This window comes from Diabrotica virgifera, chromosome 8 (assembly GCF_917563875.1).
Source record: "Diabrotica virgifera virgifera chromosome 8, PGI_DIABVI_V3a".
Lineage (NCBI taxonomy): Eukaryota > Metazoa > Arthropoda > Insecta > Coleoptera > Chrysomelidae > Diabrotica > Diabrotica virgifera.
Genome location: NC_065450.1, coordinates 48,999,886 through 49,021,127, shown reverse-complemented (window position 1 = coordinate 49,021,127; position 21,242 = coordinate 48,999,886). Strand labels below are relative to the sequence as shown.

General features: G+C 31.3%; 1 long non-coding RNA gene across 1 annotated transcript; it reads right to left on the bottom strand.

Moving 5' to 3' along the window:
- Nucleotides 1-11,521: 11,521 nt before the first annotated feature.
- LOC126889975 (uncharacterized) lies at nt 11,522-15,440 on the bottom strand. Its single transcript, XR_007700244.1, has 2 exons — nt 14,014-15,440; nt 11,522-11,839 (listed from the first exon to the last, which is right to left on the bottom strand). It is a non-coding gene; the product is annotated as an uncharacterized LOC126889975 (long non-coding RNA).
- Between the last annotated feature and the right edge of the window lie 5,802 nt (nt 15,441-21,242).

The following is a 21,242-nucleotide window of genomic DNA, read 5'->3' as shown; positions in this document are numbered from 1 at the left end:
CTATAGATAGAAAAATATATCCTTTCTAGGATAAAGTGGTGAAAACAAGAGAAACAAGTTTGATTTAACTAATACCAGAGCTAATTCCATTGTTTAAGAACTACCCTTTTTTAACCAGTGCTAATACATTTTGTGCATTTAATTTTTTTAAGCCACTTTCTTGTGCTTAACACAGTTTACTATCCAAAATTTTACTTCAAAATTAAGTTAGTTTAACGTTTCGAATTAGTAAAACTTATTTTAATGTAAAATTATAGCTTATTCCAATCAACCCCAACTTGCCCCAACTGATAAAATGCTGCTAGCATCGGCAATTTCATCTGATTGCACATATCACAAAAATATCCTCTCTAAGAAGAATTTGGTAAAAATAAGTTTTATTTAACTGAAAGGAAAGTTCTACATATTTATATAAACATGAAAAAGACAACTATAAGTTCTAGACAAAAGTTCATTTTTAACTTAAAATATTTTACAAACATGCAATGGTATGTTTGCTGTCTTTTGTAGTGTCTTTAAAGGTAGGTATATCGGAATTAAAATAAAATTTGTATATATTTTTTTCTCCTTATGAACTTTTATTTACAATCAATTTCTTAAAAGTTTTAAGCAATTTTGAATGAAATTTTAAGCAAGGAAGAAGGAGCATGCAATGATGCTTCGCCTTATAGGTATATTTCACTGTTGTATTAAATCTTGTAGCCACGTTCGCTTGAGTCTTCTGATTATTGGTTCACTGGCAGAAATGTTTGATCAGTTTGTTGTCTTGGTTTCTTGTTCGACTTTCATGGTTGGTTGCTGTCCGCTGTATTTCATCTCTTACAAAGGGAATATTTAGATCATTGCGAATTGTGAGATTACTGACATACCAGGGTGCGCCAGTAATTGATCTAAGGACTTTTGATTGAATTTGATATGGTTGTGATGTGTGTTAATTTAGCGCAATCCCAGACATGGATACCATACATCCTAATTGGTTTCAACATGGCTTTGTATAGTAGTAATTTGTTATTTAATGACAATTTGGATGTCCTACCAAGGAGCCAGTACATTTGTCTGAACTTGAGATCCAACTGCCTGCATTTCATTTGGAGGTGTTTGTTCCATGTTATCCTTTGGTTGATATGCAATCCAAATGGTATTAACAATATAAACAGGTTAATACAATAAAACAAAGGTTTAAGTATTTATTTTTTAAATTTTAATCCTTTATGTATTCGAATCTATAAAGTTTTGAACCAAAAGTATTAATTACACTTTCATTTGCATGCCACAGCATTTGTTTATTTAAATGTACTATAAAAAACCCACCATAAAGCTAATTCCCTTATTATTTTTGTCCTTTAAAACAATTTGTTTATCATACATTTTTGCTAGTTGTGGAAGTTCTTTTAACGGAATGTGATATAACATACTTTATATGGTACTTAAAATCATTTCAAATCAAACACCAATATCATGTATGTATTTATAAATTTTTTAACAAACTGCAATCCAAGAAAAATAATATATTATCAACATTAGCCATTTACAGTAAAACCTCCGTTAACCGAAATAATTGAGGGGGAGGCCGTTTCGGATAACAAGAATTTCGGATAAAAATAACATTGTTTTTTATATTGTTCTTTTATCAAATTACATAGTATTGTTCTAAAACACTCTAAACATGTTTAATTTCATTAATTTTATTGCTGTTTAATTTACTTTTTATTGACAAAATTATTGAAACTGTCAAGCCATTTCAGTTAACGGAGGTTTTACTGTATTTACTTTAAATGGCAACATTTTAAAACAAACAAACACACACATTACACAAACAGTTGCACTAGATTTTCTCCTGGTTAAAAATGTACTGCCACAGCTTGTTCGATTAAATAACTGCAGGCTCAGTTGTCAGTATTTCAATGTTTTCTCTAAACAACTGCAATATTTGTAGAGCTGATATTTTTGAACAAAAGATATCTTGCATTACCTCTTATTTCACATATTAATATGAAAAATCTCTTCAAAATACCAAACCTTTAAATAACAAGCAATATTTATAATTGAAACACTTCAACTGCTGTCTGAAGATTCTGCAATGGTGTCAGGTAGTCGAGAACTGGATATTCCCTAGCAATACTTTGCCCATAAATTCCCCATTTTATATACCCATAATGTGCAAAAGTATTTAACAACTCCTAAAATAGAGTATTTGTAAATGCACTTCTATATTGCAGGATGATTAATATCGGTTATGTTGTTCTGTTCTTTAAATGACAAAATACTAATTAAATTCAACGTTTTACTCTTTTCCATGATCCTATTTTACTTTTTATCTATATTACAGGTAACAAATAAAATTTCAGCACATTTTAAAGGTTATTTTACAAATTTACAAAAATATTTAATGTCATTTGTCAATTGTCAAAATAAAAGATTCCTTTCAACCAAAACCTACTAAAATCTACTATATTTTCTACCAGATTCTAAAATCTACTAGATGTAAAATTTTCCCACTAAATCACAAGAAATTCTACTAGATCTAGTAGAAAATCTACTAAATTGGCAACCCTGGTCATACGTCTTTAGTTTGTATCATTGGTTATATCCAAGCGGTCTAACTGTGTATTCGCGATGAAAAGCAAAGTAGCTGACCTCTGGTGGAATAAATTTAAACTACTATAAGTGGTATAAACAAACCAGAAAATCGTTAATTTGAATGGAATTTGGTCAATATTAAGAAATTTTTAGTAAATTTCAGCATTATGAGTACATTAAAATATTTTAAATCAAATCGGTATTGTTCTATTCATCAACTGAATGTTTGTTTATACCATTTATATCGGCCATTTTCTTGCATTCGACCTGCCCTCTATATTCCGTTTCAATCGCGAATAATTTTACATGCATCTGCGACGGAACTGACGTCACATACTGTTTACAATTTCTGACGTGAAGTTGGCGTTGACAGGTGTTTTTGTGGTTAATAAATAATAAATATTTTATTTGGTGACATATTTTAATGTAAAATACATTGTAAAACAGGTAACATTATGTATTAAGGAAATATTAAGTCAATAATTTAATGCATTCCTGTTGGTAAATCAAGAAATTATTCCGGAAACCAAGAGTCGGCCATTGTTATGTCAAGTTATTAGCTACTTTTTATCAGCTACTTTGGACGCCAGAATTTTGCTCATAGGTTCTATCCTGGGTGTTTTTATATCAATGGTTATATCAATAACGTATGACGTAGATATAGTAATATTATGTGACACATGACAGAAGCTCGAAACAAATGACTGTGAATGAAAAGCCCTATACGCTGTGAGCTCGTACGTAGAGGGGATATTTACAAATTCGCGAACGCCAGTAGTGACAAGTTTGTAAACGTTTACCGGAAATTTGACATAAATGTCAAAGTGATTAATTTAAAATTAAAATTAAAAACATTAATTATAAACAATATTAGTTGGTCAAAGCTGTGGTATATATTTTTACCTTAAATATACTTACGTTTTAAATACTGAATTTAAGTTTTTTTAATGTTCCGTAATATCTAATTATAGGTTTGTTCCAACATGAACTTTTGGACGGTCCACAAACCGTCACGAAACTACTTGTACCGTTTGTTGTGCGCATGTTCGTAATTGTATCGCCCAGTTATCGTCCCATGACGGTAATCATATATTTGTTATTTTTGTTGGTGACAGCTTGTGTGCTTTTAGTCGATCAAAGGCTCAAAAACTTTAAAGAATTAAATCCTAGTGCGCAAGTCAGTCCAACCAGCACATTATGCATTTGCCCGATTACTGAAATGATCATCACGAAACCGTCACCGAAAGATCACAATTCTTGTTGGAACAGTGGGAAGGACGATCCGATGACGATCATATTTTTGTTGGAACGGATTTTGTTTACTGCGCAGAAGCGTTACCGTTTCGTGACGGTTCCCGGTCGTGTTGGAACAAACCTTATAAATAATCTGTTATAATCTTAGCGCCATCTACACGATTATTGTCAAAGTATCCGAAGTAAGAAATTGATATTTTATCAATAGAACGTCAAAATGATTAGAAAAATCTTAAAAAAATCGATTACAATTTAATTACTTTTTTGCGTTGTAAATATTAAGCGATAACAATTAAATAATAAATTTAAAAATTACCAGTAAAAGTTGAATTAGTAACCGCTAGGAGCGACACCAGCGAAGCTCATAGCGTATACGCTGTGAGCTCGTACGTAGAGGGGATATTTACAAATTTGCGAACGCCAGTAGTGACAAGTTTGTAAACGTTTACCGGAAATTTGACATAGATGTCAAAGTGATTAATTTAAAATTAAAATTAAAAACATTAATTATAAACAATATTAGTTGGTCAAAGCTGTGGTATATATTTTTTACCTTAAATATACTTACGTTTTAAATACTGAATTTAAGTTTTTTTAATGTTCCGTAATATCTAATTATAAATAATATCTTATACTCTTAGCGCCATCTACACGATTATTGTCAAAGTATCCGAAGTAAGAAATTGATATTTTATCAATAGAACGTCAAAATGATTAGAAAAATCTTAAAAAAATCGATTACAATTTAATTACTTTTTTGCGTTGTAAATATTAAGCGATCAAAATTAAATAATAAATTTAAAAATTACCGGTAAAAGTTGAATTAGTAACCGCTAGGAGCGACACCAGCGAAGCTCAGAGCGTATATGGCTGCTGGATGGCGAAACTGTCATCCATAGGCGTATCTAATGTTTAAACCACTTCATGTTTAATTTGATATCACAATTTCACAAATTTCGCTACACAATTAACAAAAAAACAAAACCAAACAGGATATTCTTTACAAATTTGTCAATGGGTGCATTCAGCAGACACAATCGCTAACTAATCGATTAGTGATTTTCTGCTGAATGCCACATAAATTGTGACATTCAGCATGTAAATCACAAATCGATTACTAATCGATTACTAATCGATTACTTAGCGATTGCGTCTGCTGAATGCACCCATTATTCAAGGTAAACATTAGATACGCCATGACCACCCCCCTTAACTATGTCTATGGCCATGTCAGTTTACCCATCCACCGGCCACCACTGACAGTTCATTGGAATCCCTAATTAGGCATTCCAAATCACGTGATATAATATGGCTGCTGGATGGCAAAACTGTCATCCATAGGCGTATCCAATTATTAAACCACTTCATATTTAATTTGCTATCACAATTTCACAGATTTCGCTATACAATTAACAAAAAAACAAAACCAAACAGGATATTCTTTATAAATTTGTCAATATTTAATGTAAACATTAGATACGCGATGACCACCCCCCTTATCTATGTCTATGGCCATGTCAGTTTAGCCATCCACCGGCCACCACTGACAGTTCATTGGAATCCCTAAAGAGCGCTTTACAGCTTGCAATTCTACATGCAAGACGCAAGAAAGTTGCCTAAAGGCATGCGCAGTATGTCGTCAGTTGACTATTGCATGCAACTTCTTGCAATTGCGCGATAATCGGTTTGGTGCCATTTTTTCTGCAAGTTTTCATGCAAGTCTAGGGGAATTTGATTTTTCCACAATATCAAATGTCATTGACGACACGGATTCACGAATACATGCCGATCAGCTGTTTTCTGTATGTGAAATATATCAACGATGGAAATGAATGAATAATGAAATGGCACTTTCTGAGATTCTATAATTATTGTAAATTGTATATTAAGCTACGGAAGCTCTCTCTCCTCTAGCTAAGTAGGTACCTTAGGATAATAATTAATTTGTGTTTCGCAGAAATAGTATTTCGAAATATAGATTTCTTTGTAATTGTTCAATTTTTCCCAAGGGTTTATTAAAATGTACATTCATTCCTAGAAAATTAGAGTCATTTTCATCATCTACTTGGATAAATTCTGTTGGAGATACATTATTACCCCTCTTCTTGTTCAACTAAGATCTTACTCACCAGCTCCGATCTCGGTGTTCTAAATTAGTGACTAAAAGGCTGGCTGCAGTAATAATAATACTTAAAGTTGCTACTACCGCCTTTTTCCTTTTATATTTGGTTATTTCTGATAGTCTTGGCATTTCGAAATTTACCAAGTTAAATAAACAGCAATAAAGTAATTAAAAAAAACAAAAGTTTATAAGTTAGGTTAAGGGTAAAATTTCAAATTGCATGCAAGCCGGGTTGCAAGCTGTAAAAGACCATGCAATTGACTTGCATGAAAGTCTTGCATGCAAGAGTATTGCAGCAAGTTTTCTTGCAAGCTGTAAAGCGGTCTTAATAGGGCTTTTCATCGATTGTCATTTGTTTCGAGCTTCTGTCATGTGTCACATATAGGTCTGTTCCTTTGTTTTAAGTGTAACACTAGTTCTTGAAAAGTGTAAAGGGTGCTTTACAGCTTGCAATTCTACCTGCAAGACGCAAGAAAGTTGCCTAAAGGCATGCGCAGTATGTCGTCAGTTGATTATTGCATGCAACTTCTTGCAATTGCGCGATAATCGGTTTGGTGCCATTTTTTCTGCAAGTTTTCATGCAAGTCTAGGGGAATTTGATTTTTCCACAATATCAAATGTCATTGACGACACGGATTCACAATACATGCCGATCAGCTGTTTTCTGTTTGTGAAATATATCAACGATGGAAATGAATGAATAATGAAATGGCACTTTCTGAGATTCTATAATTTATTGTAAATTGTATATTAAGCTACGGAAGCTCTCTCTCCTCTAGCTAAGTACCTTAGGATAATAATTAATTTGTGTTTCGCAGAAATAGTATTTCGAAATATAGATTTCTTTGTAATTGTTCAATTTTTCCCAAGGGTTTATTAAAATGTACATTCATTCCTAGAAAATTAGAGTAATTTTCATCATCTACTTGGATAAATTCTTCTGTTGGAGATACATTATTACCCCTCTTCTTGTTCAACTAAGATCTTATTCACATCTCCGATCTCGGCGTTCTAAATTAGTGACTAAAAGGCTGGCTGCAGCAATAATAATACTTCTTTATGTATAAGTTATCTATAATAGTTGCTGCTACCGCCTTTTTCCTTTTATATTTGGTTATTTCTGATGGTCTTGGCATTTCGAAATTTACCAAGTTAAATAAACGGCAATAAAGTAATTAAAAAAAACAAAAGTTTATAAGTTAGGTTAAGGGTAAAACTTTCAAATTGCATGCAAGCCGGGTTGCAAGCTGTAAAAGACCATGCAATAGACTTGCATGAAAGTCTTGCATGCAAGAAGTTGCAGCAAGTTTTCTTGCAAGCTGTAAAGCGGTCTTAAGAAAAGTGTAAAAGTGTTACACTTTCTTGTTTCTTTGTTTTTCTAGTGTTTACACTTTTTTTCACGATACACTCAACTTCTGTCGTAGAACGCGTACAACTCGTTTCTTTGAAATGCTGTAGGAAAAAAAGTGTAACACTTTTCTACACCTACCTCCGAGGCGGTGGTGGATATTACACTCGTCCTGCGCAGTATCATCCAACCGGAGCCAGCTGTTTAGCCGTTAAATGTGTTTGTTTACAAAAAAGATATATTTCTTTTTAGTTTAATTTAAACTAGATTTATAAATTGAAAAAACTAAAGTAGCTACAAGTTTTAATTTAATTTTGCTTAACCTCCGAGTGGCACTTTCCTGTAATTTTAAAATTATCACTTTTCAGTGATTTTTTTAATATGCTTTTATGTCCTTAAGTTCAACAAAGCATTTCCTTTAATTACAATTAAGCCAAAACATCGCAAATCCTGGGCCCTGGACTACTAAAGGTATCCGGTATCCGCATATCAGCCATGAATATGCGTTCACTACTCTACATCAAGAAATTTACTTTCCAATGGCTCTGTCACTGAATATATCAGCAAGTATAGGAAAACCTATTTAAAACTTATAAAATCAGCTAAAAAATCGTACTATCAAAATTGTCTGAGAAGCTCTAAAAGTGTTGCAAAAGAAACTTAGTCCATAATAAATGATCTTCGAAATAAAATTCACCCAGCTTAAACATTTTTCCTTTCAGACCCTGGAAATCTAAATGAGTACTTTGTTAATGTGAGTAAAAATATAACATCAACAGCTTCGTGCAATTGTACTTGAGACACTGTGTCAGGTGAGGTGTTTGAAAATTTGAGTAACTTGATTCTGGGGTGTGAATTTCTAAAACTTTCAAGTGTGGTTTTTAACCGTTGAGAAAAATTATTTATTTAGTGTTGTGTTTATAATTTAATATATGTTTTAAAATGAGTTTTGTTTTATTTTTTGAGAAAAAATTAAAAATACAGCATACTTACAGTACTTTTTTTGAAATGCTATTTTCCAAAGTTTATAAAATTTCTTACGCTCGATTTTATATTAATAAAGTTAAAGTGGACTTTAAATTTAAAGTTTTCTTTAACTGTAACAATTGCTTTTTTTAAGGTAACACACACTTTAACTTTATTATGAAATCGAGCGTTAGTCAAAATTCTAAATGCTCAGTAAATAATAACAACAATTAGGTACTTGTATTGAAAACAACATATTTTGTAATTTGAAAAAAAAACAACATATTTGCAACATAGATAACAAAACAACATGCTTTGTTACGTATTTTAAAAAACTCTCCATCATGCATGCTCCATGAGAAAAGAAAATATAAAACTAATTTCATCCTTATTGTGTCTCAGATGGCGTAGCTACTTTTGCTATAACTACTCAATGCTTTGCTACTCTACCTACCTACATACAATTTGTATTGTTTTATCAAAAAACAAGCATTTACATACTCTGCAAATTGTATATTTTTTCTTTGCATTTTCATATGAAAAAACCGCGGTATTTATCTTGAACTTTTTTTGAACAAGGTGCAATACTTAGGTAATATTATTATTAATAAAACAAAGTATATTAAAATACAATGTTAAAAACTTTAATAATATTAGCAATATTTAAAAACTTCAATATATTATAGTATGCATATTATGAGTCAGTAGAAACGATTATATTTAAATTTGGTAAATTATAACTCCAATCGACCAGAGCACGACCACACAACCCAAAACACAAGTACGCAAATATGGTTGTGTGAAGCGTGGCTCAAAGCCGTGCAATTTACGAGACTCGCTCGATCTGTAGATCCTTGTGTCCTCATCTCGCCAATTAATGATTCTTTTGAGAAAGGTAAATTTCCAGAGTACCTAAAGACAGCTATCATTATTCCTCTTCATAAGGGTGGTGAAAAATCTAATTCCTGCAAGTATATACCTATTGCATTACTACCGGTACTCCAAAATTATTGAGAGACTCATAAAAGCATGACTTATGTCCTTTCTTGTTAAAAACAACATTTTATTACAAAAGTTCGGCTTTTTAAATAATAAATGTACTGCTGATGCCATGTTTTCTGTACTACATGAGGTTTATCAAGCACTGAGCAATAATCTTCACACTGCCACTGTTTTTTGTGACTATGCCAAAGCTTTTGATTGTGTAAATCATGAAATTTTGATAAAAATAACTAAATTTCTATGGAATTCGAAGAATTTCTTTGAATTGGTTTCAATCTTACTTGGATAGTTGGAAACAACTGGTTAGAGCAAATAATACAGACTCTAGTCTCCAAAATATTGTATGTGGGGTCCTCTACAAACCACAAGGTTCAGTATCAGGTCCTCTACTTTTCCTTACGTTTATTAATGACATCCCTAGTTTAAAAATTAATGGAAAAAATTTTCTTTTTGCTGATGATACCAGTATTACTTGGAGCAACTCAAATATTGCTACTATACCTTCTGATCTACTCACGATAAAAACCTGGTCCGATTCTAATTTACCTTTTTTTAACATAAAACAGTAGCATTATCCTATACAGGAGCTCGTCAATCTTTACCTCTTAACACATTCACAGACACAACTGCATATGAAGCCACTTACTCCATAAGATGTGTCTACATCTAAAGTGTGTCTGTGAATGTGTTAATAACAGCCAGATCAGTATCGTTGATTCTGTAAAGTTTCTTGGTATTTTTTTTAGATAGCAATCTTAAGGGTTCAAAGGGTCTAAAGGGATAAACATTCACTGAAAGCGATATTATCTTTAATACCCGTGGTGCCTTCAACATTTAATGTCTGACTAAATTATTCTTTATAGGCAAAAAAATTTAAGGAATTTTGAATTAATTAGTTTTTAAATAAGTACATTTACCAGCAACAGTTGTAACGTAATTGTGTCAACTCGACAGTATTTAACTAGTTATTTGAATTTAATACCCTAGCTAGGGCATTATTTTTCAAAATAAATATTGAAAAATAACGCCCTAGGGCATTATAATATAACTTACTTCGAAATCATGTACAGTGGAACCTCGATTATCCGTCTCTCCATTAACCATCACCTCTGTTAACCGTCAGGGTACATACAGAAGTTGTATTGAGTTATACATTAGCAATCATTTAAATGCAAAAAAATAAAAAAAAAAAGGTAATTTGATTTGTGATGAGGACACAAACGGCTATCCATTGCTGACAGATAAAGAACTCATTGAAATGGCAACAAAGGCGGACCAAACCTATTCGGAAGCTGACACAGTAGCTATATTGATGCTTGGACACAAGGAAGCTTGACTGTAGCTATATTGATGAACCTATTGTAACTGACAAAGATTTGCGTAAATAATCTAGAGAAGCTGCATCGCATATGTAATAATTCATCGAGTGGTATTCTCAACAAGAAGAAGCCAATAAAGTAGATTGCATGATCTTATGCCTTATGCCGATTAAGAAATTCAGCCGTCGCCAAATATGAAGCAGCAGTAAAACAAACACAAATTTCAGAATATTTTAAATTGATTCGATTGTATGAACACAAATCCCTCTTATATTGTCAAACAAACCATACAAATGAAATTTGAGAGTTGTACTATGAATTTTTATTTTTTTTTAATGTTCTGTTAACCGTCTTTTCGATTATCCGTCATACCCTTGGTCCGGTGCCCTGACAGATAATCGAGGTTCTACTGTAATAATATTAATGTCCGACTGGTATATTATTTGACAAATAATGACATAATTTTGAAGTCAGTTTGATAAATAATGACATGATTTCGAAGTCAGTTAAGTATGATATAATGCCCTAGGCTCTAGGGCATTATTTTGAAAAATTATGCCCTAGGGTATTAAATTTAAATAACTAGTTAAATACTGTCAAGTTGACAAATAACAACCCAAGTAAAACTATGGTTACCACAATTACGTTACGACTATTGCTGGTAAATGTACTTATTTGAAAACTAATTAATTCAAAATTCCTTCAATTTTTTGTCTATAAAAAATAATTTAGTCGGACATTAAATGTTGAAGGCACCACGGGTATTAACGATAATATCGCTTTCAGTCAACTTATATCCCTCAGGCCAAAGGCCCTCGGTATATACACCATTGACCTCAAGTGTTATTATCCTTATAATACCCTTGGTACCTTAACTATAATCTCACAATCAGCCCATAGAAGGTGTCAAACAAATAAAATATTTGGGAATCATACTTGATAATTTATTAACAATTAAACGATTACTTTATTGATTACAGTTAATTTATTTAATGGAAATTAAGGTAATAATAATAATAATGTTTATTCAAAAATAATCAAATATAAAATCTTCCTGAGACTAAAAACATATTTAAGTGTATAATTAATAAGAATTAACATAGGAAGCCACAAGGAAATAAATCTGCACTTAGCTATAGCCCAAAGTAACTCCTGTTATTTATCCAAATCTTTACTAGTCAAACACATTTGTTTTGAAATTCCAGCAGTTTCTTCTTTTTATACCTTTTAAATATCCAGTGGTTGTTCCTAAAACAAAGACATAAATAAAAATTCTACATTGTGTACCATAAAAAAATCATAAAAATGTGGAAAGTATCACAAGAATAAAGAAAAGTCCCAGATATAAAATTCACTATTAAAATAAAAATAGTAAATAATTATTTATATCTGACACTTTTCTTATTGGAACTTCTTTCTGGTAACATCCTTAATCTCTGACTTTTACAATTTATAAGACAAGAGATGATGAATAAAGAAAGGGAAAAGGACTCTGCAGTATACAGTTACATTCTGCTTTCATTAATCTAGAAAAAAGATCAGAAAGATAATTCAAAGTCCGAAATTGTAAAAGTCAAAAAGAGATTAAGGATGTACCAGAAAGGGGTTCCAATAAGAAAAGTTTCAGATTTAAATAATTATTTACTATTTTAATAGTGAATTTTGTATCTGGGACTTTTCTCTTTTCTTTAAGAGATATCGCTGAAGCATCCTAATAGTAGATAACTATTTTTGAAATTCCACTTAAATAGACAATTTGATTTCGTTTTGATTCAGAGGTGTGTAGGCAGCTCCACTGGGGACGCCGTAAGGCAGAAACAACTGTCTGGAGATTGTGTATCGCCTCTGGATCGAAAGGAAACATAAACTGTCTCTTCACTATCACAAGAGTATTTTAATATTTTTATTGAATAAAAGTAGTCAAAAAAAAGGACTAGTTGGTGGAGCGAAGAGATAAAAATAGCTGTGAAAGAAAAGAAAGTACCATGGAGAGCTTATCTAGAAAATAACAGTTAATAAGCAAGGAAGCTTGTGAAAGAAAAAGTTAAAAAAGCTAAATTGGAACAGTGGGAGAGATTTGGAGAAAAGATGGAGCAAGACAGTAGTAGGACAAACCAAAAATTGTTCTATTAAGGTCTGAAAAAATGAGAGGTAAATCAGGTAGTACTGTCGTGCAAATAAAAAAAAAATAAAATGGAGAAACACTTACCCAACCACAAGATATAGTTAATAGATGGAGTAAATATTCCAAAGAGTTGAGTAATGAAATAACAATGGAAGAATTAACGGAAGCCATTGCAAAAATGAAAAATGGTAAAGTGGCAGGAATAGATAATATCAAAACACGATTGTTGAAATATATGGGGGAATCTGCATTACACTACTTACACAAATTACTGATAACAATTTGGAAACAGAAACGCATCCCAGAAGATTGGGCAACAGCAGTAATGGCTCTTCTGGTAAAGAAGGGAGGTAAAAAAGTAATGTTCAAATTATCGAGGTATTTTCATGCTAAGTGTACTGGCTAAGATTTATGAATGAACACTGGAGATGAGACTGAGAAAGAAAGTGGAACATCAACTAGACGATGCACAAAAAGGTTTCTGACCGGGCACAGTGTCCAAGATCATATCTTTACTATAAGACAATGGAAAAAGCCTTTGACAAGGTACCCGGACATCACATTTGGAAAGGGCTTGAACTGTTCGATGTTGGAGGAGAACTAATTGATGCAAGTAAAATTTATGTACTGGAACATTGTGCGATCATTAAACTGTGAATCAAACAAATTTGCTAATACACAAGGAGTAAGGCAAGGTGGAGTTTTAAGCTCACTGCTATTCATTATATTATATATATGAATGAACCAATAAAAAAAATGCAGTAGAGTCCCGAAAATTAGATTTAGGTTACCATTGATTAAAAAGTATAACTCTGAGTAAATGTGTATCTGCAGATGACATTGCATTGATACCAAGTTCAGAGAAATCTTTACAAAGCAACCTAAATTTATAGACGAGAGAACTTGCAGACAAAGGAATGAAAATAAAATTAGCAAAGACTAAAACTTTACTTATTTCCAAGACACTGAGAGAAATCCATATAAACCTAGACGGAAATTTAGTAGAACATATGAATGATTTTGAATATTTATAAACTATAATAGACAAAAAATGCAAAAAAAATGAACAACAGAATTGCTAAAACATCACGATTATATCACTCCCTCACTACAGGTTTCATTAGCAAAAGAGAAATTAGTGAGAAGACAAAAGGGACAGTATATTATATACCTCCCTTCTCTGCTTCATGGAAGTGAAACATGGCTGGCTTTCCTAATAATTAAGCTTGAATTATCACATCTTTATTATTATTGTAGACATTTAAAATCCTTATTAATTGAATTACATTAAACTTACCACTTACAAAATGTTTACTTTTCATATTTTAATTTTAGTTCCCTTATATCTGTTCTTCTTGTGGCTTTTATCCATTGTCCCCAGCTTTGTTTGGATAATTCATTTAAATGTATTGCATGGGGAGCCTTGGGAACAGTACAAAATAAGACTTTTCCCTGTCTGCCCTACTCCCACAATTTACAACAATACAAGTTACATGTATAAGCTTCCCAAGAAAGAAAAACTGATAACTGCTATGGACTAATTCAGTTCTGTAGGCGATAAACTACTTTATATTTGATTTGCTGCACAATCGACAATAAAAACAAACAGGATATTCTTTACAAATGTAAATATTAGGATTAATTAGGTTATGTTATGTTATGTGCCCCCAGTTAGGCCATATTCGGAAGTTCCTTGTCCCTTTGCTTGATTGGCACACCGATAATTTTCGTTTAATACTGTCCGCTGTCATGAGCCGCTGTCACATCCGCTGTCATTTTACACTCAAATGTTCATAGAATTTCGTACACTTACACTCAAAAGTGTAACACTAAAAAACAAAGGAACAGACCTAAATTAGAATCAGGGCCCAGGGCCCTGATTCTAATTCATTTCGACAGTCGCAATTTCATTTCGACACCGCCATGACAGCCGCAGAAAATAGCGATTCTTATTCATTTCGATATTAGTTACAACTGGGGATATTAATCTTATCATGTTGAGACTGCTCAGAATTTGGGTTGGCGCTCCCGTTTATTGGAACTTGTTGATAGTCTGGGAAAATTATCGAAAAAATGCCATTTTTGGGAAAAATTATTTACCAGCTATTTTATTGCTAAAATCGAATCTTAAGATTGCATATACAGTGCGTCCATAAAGTAACGCATAAATTCATTATTTCGTAAACCAGCGACATTAATGAAAAATCCTGAAACGGGTCGATTTTTATTTTTAGATTCAGATTTTTTGGCATATATATCATACTAGTGACGTCATCCATCTGGGCGCGATGACGTAATCGATGATTTTTTTAAATGAGAATGGTCATGTGATAGCTCATTTGAAAGGGTATTCAATTCTCTATTCACTAATATAAACATTTACCTAATTATTTATACAAGGTGTTCAAAAAACATTTTTTTAATTAAAATAATTGAAACAAAAAGAAGAATGTACGTAATTTATTTAATTCAAAATACGTTTTACTGTTGTCCGAAAACAGGAAAAAAATGTTTATTTGAGAAATAAATATTGTTTTTTGCTTAAATTCAATGTTAAAGCTGCCACCCACCTGTCGCTTGGCAGTTTGAACATTTCGTTTAAGCGAAAATCAATGTTTATTTGTCAAATAAAATTTTTTTCTGTTTACTGACAGTAGTAAAATGTATTTTGAATTAAATAATTACATTATATTCTTCTTTTTGTCTCACTTATTTTAATTAAAAAATGTTTTTTGAACACACTGTATAAATAATTATGTTAATGTTTATATTCTTGGATAGAGAATTGAATACCCTTTTAAATGAGCTATCATATGACCCCTATTCTCATTTAAAAAAATCATCGATTACGTCATCACGCCCAGATGGATGACTTCACTAGTATGATATATATGCCAAAAAACCGTAATTTAAAAATAAAAATCGACGTGTTTCGGGAATTTTCCTTAAAGTAACCAGTTTACGAAATAACGAATTTATGCGTTACTTTATTAGTAATATGGGGTATGACAAGTCCGCAGAAAGTGTGTTATTTTATTTATAAACAAATTAGCACTTCTAAATCTTCTTTATTTTTCAATTAGTGGTCTGTAACTCCTAAAATTTTTCCTTTGAGCCAAAAACACTCAAATAAAAATTCACCGTAATTTAGTTCTGCACAAATTTTTTTTTCCGATTTCCTTCAACAAAAATTTTACTCAGAAAATCCGAGTTTTCCCAAAAAATCTGCAATTTTCAATTAAAATTTTAGGGAAGTACCTAATTATTTATCAATAATTAAATAATTAATGACATGAAAGATTTATTATAGTAGATTATACAGAGGGGCTAAATTATGGAATAAATTCATTTCTTTAAAACGGACGATTTTGGAGCAAAATCCCGAAAGAGGTCGATTTTTATTTTTAAATTACAATTTTTTGGCATATATTTCTTACTAGTGACGTCATCCATCTGAGCGTGATGACGTAATCGATAATTTTGTTAATGGGAATAGGGGTCGTGTGGTAGGTCATTTGAAAGGGCGTTCAATTCTCTATTCAGTAATATAAACATTATTATCATTAGGTATTTATACAGGGTTGCCAAAAAAAATTTTTGAATTTTAATTTATTTAACTCAAAATACATTGTACTGCTGTCAGAAAATAGAAGAAAAGGTTTATTTCACAAATAAGCATTTCTTTTCGCTTAAATTAAATCACAAACAGCCTCCCTCCTACCTATTGGCAGTTTGAACATTTAATTTAAGCTAAAAGCAATGTTTATTTGCAAAATAAACATTTTTTTCTATTTTCTGACAGCAATAGAATGTATTTTGAGTTAAATAAATTACATGCATTCTTCTTCTTACGTCAATTAATTTAATTCAAAAATTTTTTTGGCCTCCCTGTATAAATAATGATATTAATGTTTATAATACTGAATAGAGAATTGAACGCCTTTGTAAATGAGCTACAACACGAACCCCTATTCCTATTTAAAAAAATAATCGATTACGTCATCACGCTCGGATGGATGACGTCACTAGTTTGAAATATATGCCAAGAAATTTAATTTAAAAATAAAAATCGACCTGTTTCGGGATTTTTCTCTAAAATCGTAAAAAATTTTAGAGAAAATGAATTTATTCCATAATTTAGCCCCCCTCTGTATATCAGGAGACCGGCGACAATCTAACCAATAGTTTAGCAATAATTAAAATGTTAATTAAAAAATTTCGGTCGAAATAATAACCAGAAAGATTATGATACACCAGAATAACTATGATTTTCGTATAAAAAAGCACTATACCTATTCAACGTTCCTTACAGGATTGAAATTGGACCATTTGAGCGGTCTCAGGAATGTTATAAAGAAACAATTTTTTGGCTTATAAACAAATAGAACCCCTCAGAAAATATTAGATTTAATTAAATTAAGTTAACGCTGTTGAAAAGGGCACGGCTTCTGTGTCCTTTTCGAAGAAAAACAAATTGAATTGCGAGGAGTGATTCCAGGTATAACCGGTCAAATCTGACCGGCATTTGTGACAGAGTTATAAACAACAGGATTTTAATCTTTGAACCATTAGATACCTTTTAATTCCGGTCCTCTTTGTACATACAAATTTTCATATCTTCAAGACACTTATAACAAAAAAGATTTATGTCACTGTCACCAAATTATTTAATTATTGATAAATAATTACTTCCCTCAAATTTTAGTTGAAAATTAAAGATTTTGTTTGGAAAACCCGAATTTTCCGAGGAAAATTTCCGTCGAAGGAAATTGGAATAAATTATCAATGTGCAGAATTACTGTCAATTTTTATGTGAGTGTTTTGGTTTAAAGTTAAAATTTTCGGAGTTATAGAGCAATAATAAAAAAAGATTTCGGAGCGCTAATTTGTTTATAAACAAAATAGCACACTTTCTGTGGACCTTGCACAGCTATATTACTAATATAGGAAGTCTTAAGATTTGATTTCAGCATGTCCAGCAATAAAATAGCTGGTAATTAATTTTTCTTGTTTTTTACTAATTTTCCCAGATTATTACCTTACATCTTTCATTGAGTTGATGATTCATGTTGTGGACATTCTCAATTATTATATTTCTAATTTAATACTATTCTATCTAATTCCTCAAAACAAGCAAATTTCAATTAAACCCAGCTATATTATAATACCTTTTGCTTTAGTTTTCCTTGCAAGAAATAAACAAAACACATCTAAACTAAACCTAACCTCGCTTTTGGCCAATCGTTCATCTCCGTGTCAAATAATTTCGACAGTCGAAATTATAATATCAACACCCTTTTTAAAGTCGCTATTAATTTCGATAGTCGCTATTTCATGACGTCACTTCGTTAGTTCAACTAAAATCCACAAGGCTCGCACAATCGCATTTCAACCGTCGCCATATTGAAAGCGACTTGTTTAGTGTCGAAATTTGATTTAGAATCAGGGCCCTGATTCTAATTCATTTCGACAGTCGCAATTTCATTTCGACACCGCCATGACAGCCGCAGAATATAGCGATTCTTATTCATTTCGATATTAGTTACAACTGGGGATATTAACCTTATCATGTTGAGACTGCTCAGAATTTGGGTTGGCGCTCCCGTTTATTGGAACTTGTTGATAGTCTGGGAAAATTATCGAAAAAAATGCAATTTTTGGGAAAAATTATTTACCAGCTATTTTATTGCTAAAATCGAATCTTAAGATTGCATATACAGTGCGTCCATAAAGTAACGCATAAATTCATTATTTCGTAAACCAGCGACATTAATGAAAAATCCTGAAACGGGTCGATTTTTATTTTTAGATTCAGATTTTTTGGCATATATATTATACTAGTGACGTCATCCATCTGGGCGCGATGACGTAATCGATGATTTTTTTAAATGAGAATGGTCATGTGATAGGTCATTTGAAAGGGTATTCAATTCTCTATTCACTAATATAAACATTTACCTAATTATTTATACAAGGTGTTCAAAAAACATTTTTTTAATTAAAATAATTGAAACAAAAAGAAGAATGTACGTAATTTATTTAATTCAAAATACGTTTTACTGTTGTCAGAAAACAGGAAAAAAATGTTTATTTGAGAAATAAATATTGTTGTTTGCTTAAATTCAATGTTAAAGCTGCCACCCACCTGTCGCTTGGCAGTTTGAACATTTCGTTTAAGCGAAAATCAATGTTTATTTGTCAAATAAAATTTTTTTCTGTTTACTGACAGTAGTAAAATGTATTTTGAATTAAATAATTACATTATATTCTTCTTTTTGTCTCACTTATTTTAATTAATAAATGTTTTTTGAACACACTGTATAAATAATTATGTTAATGTTTATATTCTTGGATAGAGAATTGAATACCCTTTTAAATGAGCTATCATATGACCCCTATTCTCATTTAAAAAAATCATCGATTACGTCATCACGCCCAGATGGATGACTTCACTAGTATGATATATGCCAAAAAACCGTAATTTAAAAATAAAAATCGACGTGTTTCGGGAATTTTCCTAAAGTAACCAGTTTACGAAATAACGGATTTATGCGTTACTTTATTAGTAATATGGGGTATGACAAGTCCGCAGAAAGTGTGTTATTTTATTTTTAAACAAATTAGCCCTTCTAAATCTTCTTTATTTTTCAATTAGTGGTCTGTAACTCCTAAAATTTTTCCTTTGAGCCAAAAACACTCAAATAAAAATTCACCGTAATTTAGTTCTGCACAAAGTTATTTTTTTTTCCGATTTCCTTCAACAAAAATTTTACTCAGAAAGTCCGAGTTTTCCCAAAAAATCTGCAATTTTCAATTAAAATTTTAGGGAAGTACCTAATTATTTATCAATAATTAAATAATTGATGACATGAAAGATTTATTATAATAGATTATACAGAGGGGCTAAATTATGGAATAAATTCATTTCTTTAAAACGGGCGATTTTGGAGCAAAATCCCGAAAGAGGTCGATTTTTATTTTTAAATTAGAATTTTTTGGCATATATTTCTTACTAGTGACGTCATCCATCTGAGCGTGATGACGTAATCGATAATTTTGTTAATGGGAATAGGGGTCGTGTGGTAGGTCATTTGAAAGGGCGTTCAATTCTCTATTCAGTAATATAAACATTATTCTCATTAGGTATTTATACAGGGTTGCCAAAAAAAATTTTTGAATTAAATTAATTAGCGCAAAAAGAAGAATGTATGTAATTTATTTAACTCAAAATACATTGTACTGCTGTCAGAAAATAGAAGAAAAGGTTTATTTCACAAATAAGCATTTCTTTTCGCTTAAATTAAATCACAAACAGCCTCCCTCCTACGTACTTATTAATCAATGCTCCTACCTATTGGCAGTTTGAACATTTAATTTAAGCTAAAAGCAATGTTTATTTGCAAAATAAACATTTTTTTCTATTTTCTGACAGCAATAGAATATATTTTGAGTTAAATAAATTACATGCATTCTTCTTCTTGCGTCAATTAATTTAATTTAAAAATTTTTTTGGCCTCCCTGTATAAATAATGATATTAATGTTTATAATACTGAATAGAGAATTGAACGCCTTTGTAAATGAGCTACAACACGAACCCCTATTCCTATTTAAAAAAATAATCGATTACGTCATCACGCTCGGATGGATGACGTCACTAGTTTGAAATATATGCCAAGAAATTTAATTTAAAAATAAAAATCGACCTGTTTCGGGATTTTTCTCTAAAATCGTCCATTTTAGAGAAAATGAATTTATTCCATAATTTAGCCCCTCTCTGTATATCAGGAAACAGGCGACAACCTAACCAATAGTTTAGCAATAATTAAAATGTTAATTAAAAAATTTCGGTCGAAATAATAACCAGAAAGATTATGATACACCAGAATAACTATGATTTTCGTATAAAAAAGCACTATCTATTCAACGTACCTTACAGGATTGAAATTGGACCATTTGAGCGGTCTTAGGAATGTTATAAAGAAACAATTTTTTGGCTTATAAACAAATAGAACCCCTCAGAAAATATTAGATTTAATTAAATTAAGTTAACGCTGTTGAAAAGGGCACGGCTTCTGTGTCCTTTTCGAAGAAAAACAAATTGAATTGCGAGGAGTGATTCCAGGTATAACCGGTCAAATTTGACCGGCATTTGCGACAGAGTTATAAACAACAGGATTTTAATCTTTGAACCATTAGATACCTTTTAATTCCGGTCTTCTTTGTACATACAAATTTTCATATCTTCAAGATACAACTTATAACAAAAAAGATTTATGTCACTGTTACCAAATTATTTAATTATTGATAAATAATTACTTCCCTCAAATTTTAGTTGAAAATTAAAGATTTTGTTTGGAAAACCCGAATTTTCCGAGGAAAATTTCCGTCGAAGGAAATTGGAATAAATTATCAATGTGCAGAATTAAATTACTGTCAATTTTTATGTGAGTGTTTTGGTTTAAAGTTAAAATTTTCGGAGTTATAGAGCAATAATAAAAAAAAGATTTCGGAGCGCTAATTTGTTT